Source organism: Triticum dicoccoides, chromosome 2B (assembly GCF_002162155.2).
Source record: "Triticum dicoccoides isolate Atlit2015 ecotype Zavitan chromosome 2B, WEW_v2.0, whole genome shotgun sequence".
In the NCBI taxonomy this organism is placed as follows: domain Eukaryota; kingdom Viridiplantae; phylum Streptophyta; class Magnoliopsida; order Poales; family Poaceae; genus Triticum; species Triticum dicoccoides.
Window position 1 is genome coordinate 98,069,066 of NC_041383.1, and position 10,236 is coordinate 98,079,301.

Consider the following 10,236-nt stretch of genomic DNA (forward strand, 5'->3'; position numbering starts at 1 on the left):
TTCCATGGATAAAGACGCATGGAGGTGTGTCGAGCGTATGTACAGAGGAAGTGCTGGCATTCAACGCTCCAACTATGAAGTAGTGCAATATGAAGCCGATGAGTTTGCAATGAAAGAGGATGAAGAACCTCGTGAGCTATTTCGAAGAGTGACCAAACTTGCGGTCGCACTCCGAGATCATGGGAGTAAGGACACGGATGGCAACTGGATCAAGCACAAGTTCCTCAAGGCCATGATGCCTTACAACAAGGCCATGTCCTCTGTCATCCGCCAAAGACCGGACTTCCACTCCATGTCCTCTAGTGAAGTGTTGGATGAGTTTATTGCAATGAACATCTTGGATAAGACCGCCAACAATGCGGTGCTTCGCTCCCAAAGGGCGAAGAAGCCCAACCTTGCTCTGAAGGCCAAGGTTATTGTGGAAGAAGAGGAAGAAGTGGAAGATGAGGAAAGCAACCCCGAAGACACCAAATTTGATTATCATGAGCACATGGCTCTTGCTTCAAGACAATTTTGGAACAAAAAGAGTTCTAGACCCAACTTCAACAAGAATAACTCCAGTGGCGTCAAGGGAAAGCAACGAGTTAGAACTTGCTTCAATTGTGGAAATGTGAGCCATTTCGTTGCGGATTGTCCTTACGAGAAGCGGGAAGACAATGGGGGCAAGTTCATTCGAAAAGACAAAGCCAAGTCCTTCCCCAACAAGAACAACTTCGCCAAAAGGACTCCCACACGCGGGTTGGTGGTTCAAGAAGAATACCAAGAGGATGACGATGATGATGAAAATGAAGAAGCAATGGCCATGGCATCCATTGCCATTGCCACTACTCCCCGGGTGTCTCTCTTTGATTCACCCAACGAAAACTTCACCGCCAAACGCCTCATGGCTAAAGCTTCAAACAAGGTAACCCCCAACATTAAAACCACCATCATTCCTAATCCCTCCGCGGAGGATTGCATTGATGAACATTGCGGGTCTAATGAAGAAGTAAATGAGTTTGAGTCTTTTACGAGTAAGCTCAAGGGCAAGTCCAAGAAGCACTTTGTTGCTCTCTTGGAACAACTTGGTGAGGCCAATGACATGATCGAGGCTCACGAAGAAACCATCTCTAAGATGGAAGGTCATAGTCGTGATTATGCCGATGAGATATCGGATCTCTCTAATGCTCTTGAAGAAGAGCGTGTGCATCGTTTGACTCTTGAGGAGTCACACAATGATGACCATGCTAAGTTAAAGAAAGATCTTGATCATGCGATTGTCATGTCTCGTGTGCTAACTTCCGAGAAGGCTAAACTTGGGGTTGATCATGCTAGACTCAAAGAGGAGTTTGAGATACTTGACAAGGCCCACAAGGTCTTGAAGGGTACTCATGCTAGCCTCAAGGAGTCTCATGCTCAACTCCAAGTTAAGCTAATCAAGGAAAAGGCCACCTTTCCTCATATGGTATTAATTGATAATGCATGTGCTACTAACCCATGTTGTGAGCATGTGCATCTTGTGGAGGAAAATGCCAAGCTTAAGGATCACCTTGAGAAAGGCCTTGTGTCTTGCATTCACGGTGAGAAAAACCTCAATGACCTTTTGAGCAATCAAAAGGAAGTTGTGGCCAAGGAAGGAATTGGGTTTGCACCCAAGTCCAAGAGCAAGAAGAAGAAGAACAACAAGACCAATCGTCCTCCTCCTCTCAAACAAACGTTTGTGAAAGAGGGAGAGGGTGCTCCTGAGAAGAAGAAGGAGAAAGTGAAAGGAGGTGTTGTCCAAAAGGGCAAAAGCATTTCCTCAAACAAAGCCGGCGACTTTAACCCGTCATATGTGTTGTGCCGTGCTAGTGATGGACATGTTTATGCTCGATTTGTTGGTTCTCCTTATGAGTACATTGAATGGTCTATTTGGGTTCCCAAGACCCTTGTTACTAACATCAAAGGACCCATTACTACATGGGTACCTAAGACCAAGCATTGATCTCGTGTAGGTGTTTGCTTCCGGTGGGGGATCATGGTTGCTCGATAGTGGAGCAACAAATCATATGACCGGAAGCAAGGACTTGGTGGTGGACGTCCAAGAGATTCCATTTATGCCCACCAATGTCGAGTGGGGTGATGCATCACATTCTAAGGTATTGGGTCTCGGCAAGGTTGTCATTTCTCATGATCTAACGATCGAGAAAGTCATGCTTGTTGAGTCCCTTGCATACAATTTGCTTTCCGTTCGTCAGCTTGCACTCATGGGCTTTGCTACATTCTTTGACATTGATACCGTGGCCCTCTTGTGGAGCAAGACTCTTAAAGTAGCCTTTGTTGGGCATGTCGAGAACGGTCTTTATGTGATAAACTTTTCGGAGCGACCCACTAAGACCGCGACATGCCTAATGGCTAAAGTTGACGTGGGATGGCTTTGGCATCGCCGTTTAGCCCACGTCAATATGAGATCTTTGCAAAGTCTTCTCAAGGGGGACCATGTTCGTGGACTAACAAACGTTAGCTTTGCTAAAGATCGTTCTTGCAGTGCTTGTATCAAAGGGAAGCTTCATGAAAAGGCTCACCCTCCTTCAACCATCATTTACTCGAAGAGACCCTTGGAGCTCCTTCACATGGATCTCTTTGGGCCTCCATCCTTTGATAGTCTTGGAGGAAGAAAATATTGCTTGGTGATTGTGGATGATTATTCAAGATACACTTGGGTATACTTCTTCAAGAGGAAGAGTGAGACTCAACAAACTGTCATCAACTTTGCAAATGAAGCCCAACGTCAACATGATGCAAAGATTTTGACAATAAGAAGTGACAACGGCACTGAGTTCAAGAACTACACCTTGGATGAGTTTCTTAGTGATGAGGGGATCAAGCATCAATATTCTGCACCATATACCCCTCAACAGAATGGTGTTGCGGAGAGAAAGAACCGAACGTTGATGGATGCGGCAAGAACCATGATGGCGGAGTTCAAGTCTCCGTACAACTTTTGGGCCGAAGCCATCAACACCGCTTATCATGCATCAAATCGGCTTTATCTTCGCAAAGGCTTGAACAAGACCCCTTATGAGATACTCACCGCAACAAGCCCAACCTCAAGTACTTCCGGGTCTTCGGTTGTAAGTGTTTCATTCTCAAGAAAGGTGTTCGTTTGTCTAAATTTGAGGCTAGAGCTCATGAGGGCATATTTGTTGGTTATGCTACAGACTCTCATGCTTACCGTGTCCTCAACAAGTCCACCGGACTCATTGAGGAGACGTGTAACGTGGATTTTGACGAAAATAACGGCTCCCAAGTGGAGCAAAGTGGTACTTGTGATATAGGTGATGAAATTCCTCCCCAAGCCATAAGAAGAATGGGTATTGGTCAAATTCTACCCATTGAGGAACCCCTTGTGGCCGAAGGAGAAGGACAATGCTCTACTCAAGTAGAGCCATCACCTCATCAAGACCCACACGCTTCCGAAGAACAAAGTGAAGGCCCTCAACCTCATGAACAAGACCAAGGGCAAGATCAACCCCATGATGGCGATGAACCTCTAAGTGATGCCCAAGGTCAAGTTCTCCCCTTCGAGCAAGTTCAAGATCAAGAGCAATCTCGAGATCAAGAACAAGCTCAAGACGGCGTTCAAGATGATCAAGTAAACCCTCCTCCCTCCACATCCAAGGAGGAATTTGAGTGTCGTGCCGCGAAGATTGCTTCCAAGCTCACCACTCAAGGCCATCTTATGGAAAATGTGGTTGGAAGTCTAAGAAATGGGGTAAGCACTCGTAGACAATTAGCAAACTATTGTGAACATCACGCATTTGTCTCTTGTGTTGAACCCCAAAAGGTCTATGAGGCGCTCGAAGACTCGGATTGGCTCAATGCCATGCATGAAGAACTCAACAATTTCGAGTACAACAAAGTGTGGAGATTGGTGCCAAGGCCATCGGGGAACCACAACGTCATTAGAACCAAGTGGATCTTCAAGAACAAGCAAGATGCTCATGGGAACATCATTCGCAACAAGGCGAGATTGGTAGCACAAGGCTACTCCCAAGTCGAGGGTATCGACTACGGTGAAACCTTTGCTCCCATTGCTCGTCTTGAATCCATTCGTTTGTTGATCGCATATGCTTCTCATCACAACTTTAAGTTGCAACAAATGGATGTGAAAAGTGCTTTTCTCAATGGTCCCATTAATGAGTTGGTCTATGTCAAGCAACCCCCCGGGTTCGAGGACCCCTACTTTCCGAATCATGTGTATCAACTCGATAAGGCACTCTATGGCCTTAAACAAGCCCCACGTGTGTGGTATGATCACCTTACCGAGTTGCTACAAGATCGTGGATTTGAAGTAGGGAAAATCGACCCCACTCTTTTTACTAAGAAGGTCAACGGGGAGTTGTTTGTATGCCAACTATATGTTGATGATATTATCTTTGGTTCCCCTAACAAAACTTTCAATGAAGAATTTGCCGCTCTCATGACCTCCAAGTTTAAGATGTCCTCAATGGGAGAGTTGAAGTTTTTCCTTGGTTTCGACATCAAACAAAGAAGAGAAGGAACCTTCATCAACCAAGCCAAATACACTCAAGACATGCTTAAAAGATTCAAGCTAAGTGATGTCAAGCCGGCTTCTACACCAATGCCTACCAAGTGCCAACTTGACATCGATCCCAATGGTAAAGCGGTGGATCAAAAGGTATATCGCTCCATGATTGGCTCCTTGCTTTACCTTTGTGCATCTAGACCGGATATCATGTTGAGTGTGGGGATGTGTGCATGTTTCCAAGCCGCACCAAAGGAAAGTCACTTTGTGGCGGTCAAGCGAATCTTTCGATATTTGGCTCATACCCCAAACTTTGGCCTATGGTACCCAAGAGGAGCAAACTTCAAGCTTGAAGGGTTCACGGATTCCGATTGGGCGGGAGACAAAGTGGATAGGAAGTCCACTGCTGGAGGGTGCCAATTTCTTGGTTGCTCTTTGGTAAGTTGGTCTTCCAAGAAGCAAAGTTGTGTGTCTCTCTCGTCCACCGAAGCGGAGTATGTGGCGGCCGGTAGTTGTTGTGCTCAACTCTTATGGATGAGGCAAACTTTAAAGGAGTACGGTGTCATTTGTGACAAAGTGCCTCTTTGGTGTGACAATGAAAGTGCCATCAAGATTTCTCTCAACCCGGTGCAACACTTCAAGACGAAGCACATTGAGATTCGGTATCACTTCATCCGGGATCACATTAGGCGAGGGGAGATCAAGCTCAAGTATGTCAACACTCACGATAACCTTGCAGATATTTTCACGAAGCCCTTGGATGAAGCAAGATTTCGCGAGTTAAGGCATGAGCTAAATATCATTGATTTGAGCAATGTGACTTGAAACCGTGCACCCCCCCACCACACTCAACTTGTTGACTCGTTTAGGTGTAGGCATGGACATAGGGGGAGTGTTGTTCCCGCAATGAACTTTCCCTCCCCCCATTATGCATAAATAGATCATATCTTTCACATTAGCCATTTTTGATGGTACTTGTGCTTCAAAGACGAGTTTTGGTCATGGGCCCAAGGATAATTCTTCGCGGTGCCATGCCATCCAACTGAAACATAGGTGGCTTCGGCCACCGCCCTCTCTTCTCGAGAGACAGTGTCACTTGGTGTTCTCTTGCTGTTCTCCCTGTGGTTTCTTGTGTGTGAAAGTTCCCATGCAAAGGCATGTTCCTCTCCTGTTTGAAACTCTCGGTGCCTTGAGCTCACGGTACTACCGCGACAGGTCACGGTACTACCGCGGCCAGTCACGGTACTACCGCTGGTAGGAGCACGGTACTACCGTCCCCACGCGGCAGTAATTTTTTACTGCCGCCTGGTTGAGCGGTACTACCGCCTCGGCGCGGTACTACCGCCCTGGTGCGGTACTACCGCCCGAGCGGTACTACCGCGATGATACGCGGTACTACCGCGTCGGTTCAAGCGCGTGGGGATAAGGACGGGCAGGGGGAGTTCTAACTTCCCATACCCATTCGTGTCCTCTCTCTCCACGTCGTCTCTTCCTCTCCCGTGCTCAAGAACGGAACCGGCGTTCTTCGCCGGATCTCCTCCTCCGGCTGCCCTCCCGTGATTCCGACCGGTGGGATCGTTCCCCACCACGTGCTCTTGCTATGGACCAAGGTTTTCCCCCCAACTCCCTCTCCTTTTTCTGTGTTTAGTGCTTTTAGGGTTTGGGGGAGGCTTGTGTGTTCTTGAGATTCATAGGCTTAATCTCTGCAAGAATAGGATGAAGGAGTGTGGTATTGCATAGGATGTATACTTGTATTGTTGTTTTGCGCTAGATCGGATCGCCGTAGCACCGCCATGGTTTCGCGGTTCTTTTCAGATTTGAAATCTCAGGACAGATCTGACGCGACGCGGTACTACCACCCGTTCGGCGCGGTACTACCGCGCGCGCGGTACTACCGCCCCTCGGGTGCGGTACTACCGCGCCCCGTGCGGTACTAAGAGGCTACTGCTGCTCCAGCCATGGTACTACCGTGGCGTCGCACGGTACTACCGTAACCTCGCGTGGTACTATCGCGTCTGGAGCTGTACTAACCCCTTAGTACTGCAGACTGTGGCAGTTCTACCGTGGCCCTCATCTATCGCATGACAACTTTCTTGTATGCCTTCTATGAGTTTCCTGTGCTGTTTTTCTTGACCTTTGCATTGATCCTCTTCGCATTTTGTTTTGGTGCTTTGCGTGTGTGTCTCAGGTGGTGGCTCTCGCCGGTCCAAACCCATGCGTGACACTGGCTCCAAGCGTCTACGCAACCCAGGAGAAGTACCAGAGGGATCTTCTGCGTCCAAGCGCAATGTCAAGACCACAGCCATCAAGCAGAAGGAGCCCGCTAAGGGCATGGATGAGATCGCCCAAGTTGATTATGTCCGTCTCAGGCAGCTTCATCCTTATGTACATCCGCGTGCCACCTTTAGGGGCTGTGAGCTTTTCTGGAACAAGCAACAGCTCAACGTCTATCTGGATGTCATCAAGAACAAGCAGAACACCTATGTGGAGGTGAAATGGATTCACATGCACCACATGAGGAAGGACAAGCACAGTGACTACTTTGGAGAGGCTTTGGACTTGGTGGAGCAGTTTGGCATTGAGCATGTGATCACCTTTCACCTCGACTATGACCCTGAGCTTATCTGTCAGTTCTTTGCCTCAGTCTACTTTCACTCCGATGAGGAATGGAGGATGACCTGGATGACCAACGGCCGTAAGCTGACTGCTACCTGGAAGGAGTTCATGGATCTCCTTCAGGTGGCTGATGATGGACTCAACACTCCAGTAGGCGTTCGCCCCCATGCCAATGCTGATTCTGCTAGCAAGGACAAACTTACCCCGTTCATGGTTGAGAAGACACTAGCCAATGGCAAGAAGACTTTGGTGCTCAACTCTTTCCTGGACATCATGTATCGCATCTTCCGCAACTCCTTGTTCCCTCGCATCGGTGATAAGGACAAGGTTCATGCCTATATGGTGGACATGATGCTCATCTGCGAGGATGCTCGTTCGTCTCAGTCTCAGCCACTTGATGTCTCACACATTATGTGGTGTGAGCTCTGGTTTGCAGTGTTTAATCGCAAGGTCCCTATCTATGGGCCCTATCTGTTTCTGCTATTGTCGAAGACTTGGGAGAAGATGTATCCTGCTGATGAGTTTCTAGCTCCTGACTGGGTTCGCCATGAGCCCATCTGCCTGCGTATCAAACCCAACTGGGCCAACACCTCTACTCACGTCAAGGCGACTGATGCTAGGACTACTGTTGATGAGGAGGCTGCTGGCGACGAGGATGTTGCTGAGGGTCATGCTGCTAGGCCCTCCCAGAGTGCTTCTAGGCCATCGTGGGTCACGAAGTTGAAGGATAAGATGAAGTCTCTATTCTGCATGCAAGCCAAGGGGCAGTACTGGACTCACTTGGAGTCCAAGGAGAGTCATCGCCGGCACAACAAGATCATGCGGCTCTATGGTGAGAATGTGTCTGATGGATCTGAGGAGCGCATCACTCCTGAGGCCGAGTGGATGGAGAAGCAAGGCTACAGGTGGACTGATTCTGAGGAGGAGGTTGAGGAGTCCATTCCAGCTACAGAGGCGTCTGACGAAGTGGATTGGGACGATTTCTCTGCTTGAGCCACCTTGTGTGTGTGTCGGTGTCCTCTCTGCCTTTTTGGCGTCTCGATGCCAAAGGGGGAGAGAGTATAGGGATTTGCGCGTTTGCGAGTCGTGTGTTTGCCGCTTTCTTTGTTGAACTATTTGCTGCTTTCTTGCTTGAACCCTAGTTATCTTGTTTCGTTTGGTGTAAGACTTATGCACTCTATCTACCCTAGCAAGCTATGTTATATTGTGCTATCTTTATGCTATGCTATGTTTATTATCATGCCTTGGTCTCTAAAATATAGGGGGAGTGTTGATCCTAGTTTGTGTGTCTTGCAGTCCAAAGCATTCATCTATAGTGCACACATCTAGGGGGAGCCCGTCTATATTTTAGAGAGGTGGGGTTTGCCCCTGCTCTCATTTATCTTATCTATGTGCAAATCCCGTGTTGTCATCAATCCACCAAAAAGGGGGAGATTGTAAGGGCATGTTTTATCCCTAAGGTGTTTTGGTGATTGATGACAATGCTTTTGCGGACTAATCGTGTGCCTTGAGTCTCTCAGATACTTCATCACTGGGCACGAGACGATTCGGTGCCCCTCGGAGTCCATGGAAGTCGGCGTCGCCCTACGTTTCTCTTTGGTGGGTTTGAGTCGTAGGAGAGCCTTACTATTAAGAGGGGGTCCGCGTCGGAAAGGTTTGGGTGAAATCAACACGTACACATGTCTCTCCTTTCCCCGCTTTTTGGAGCTTCATGTCGTTATCTTGGTTGTGCGAAAACCTGGTGACTACTGCTGTACTTGCGGTAGTACCGCAGGTACAAGCGGTAGTACCGCTGGGTGTCACGGTATTACCGCTCCTCCTGAGCGGTAGTACCGCGGCACCCAGGCCTTGTGCCGCACCGGTGCGGTAGTAGGGGCGGATGTAATTTTTTACATCCGCGCCCACCACGGTAGTACCGCTCGTCCAGCGCGGTAATACCGCGGTGGCCCACGGTAGTACCGCTCCCTGGGAGCCGTAGTACCGTGGCCCTCCTACCTAGTACCGTTGTGCCACGGTAGTAGGCGCGGATGAAATTTTTTACATCCACGCCCACCATGGTAGTACCGCGCCCAGCGTGTGGTAGTACCGCGTCGGGTTTTTGCAACACCCCAGTTTCAGCGGAAGTAGGCACGGATGTAATTTATTTCATCTGCACCCTTCCCAGGTCGTGACTCTCCTGCCTTGCGGTAGTACCGCAAGGGGGAGCGGTAGTACCGCGCCGGCGGTAGTACTGCCCCTCAGTCAGGCCAGTTGCGGCATGTGCTGCTGCCGCGGTAGTACCGTGGCGGTCCACAGTAGTACCGCGTGGCCTCACGGTAGTACCGCACCCCTGGAGCGGTAGTACCGTGGGTCGCGGGCTGAACCTTGTGGATAACGGTTGGATTTGTTCACGACTATATAAGGGGTGTCTTCTACCTCTAGTAGGTCACCTCTTCCACCTCTAAGCTCCATTGTTGCTCCAAGCTCCATTTTCGCCCGATCTCTCTCCCTAGCCAATCAAACTTGTTGATTTGCTCGGGATTGGGTGACAAGGGCCCGATCTACACTTCCACCATAGGATATTTGATTTCCCCCACTTATTCCTTGCGGATCTTGTTACTCTTGGGTGTTGAGCACCCTAGACCGTTGAGGTCACCTCGAAGCCATACTCCATTGTGGTGAAGCTTCGTGGTGTTGTTGTTGTTGTTGGGAGCCTCCGTTCGTTGTGGAGATTGCCCCAACCTTGCTTGTAAAGGTTCGGTCGCCGCCTTCAAGGGCACCAATAGTGGAATCACGGCATCTCGCATTGTGTGAGGGCGTGAGGAGAATACGGTGGCCCTAGTGGCTTCTTGGGGAGCATTGTGCCTCCACACCGCTCCAACGGAGACGTACTTCCCTTCAAAAGGAAGGAACTCTGATAACACATCCTCGTCTCCACCGGCTCCATTCTTGGTTATCTCGTGCCTTTACTTTTGCTAGTCTACTTGTTTACATTCTCTACTTGCTTGTGTGCTAGTTGTCATTGCATCATATAGGTTGCTCACTTAGTTGCACATCTAGACAACCTATTTTGTTGCAAAGTTTAATTTGGTTAAGAAAAGCTTAAAATTGTTAGTTGCCTATTCACCCCCCCC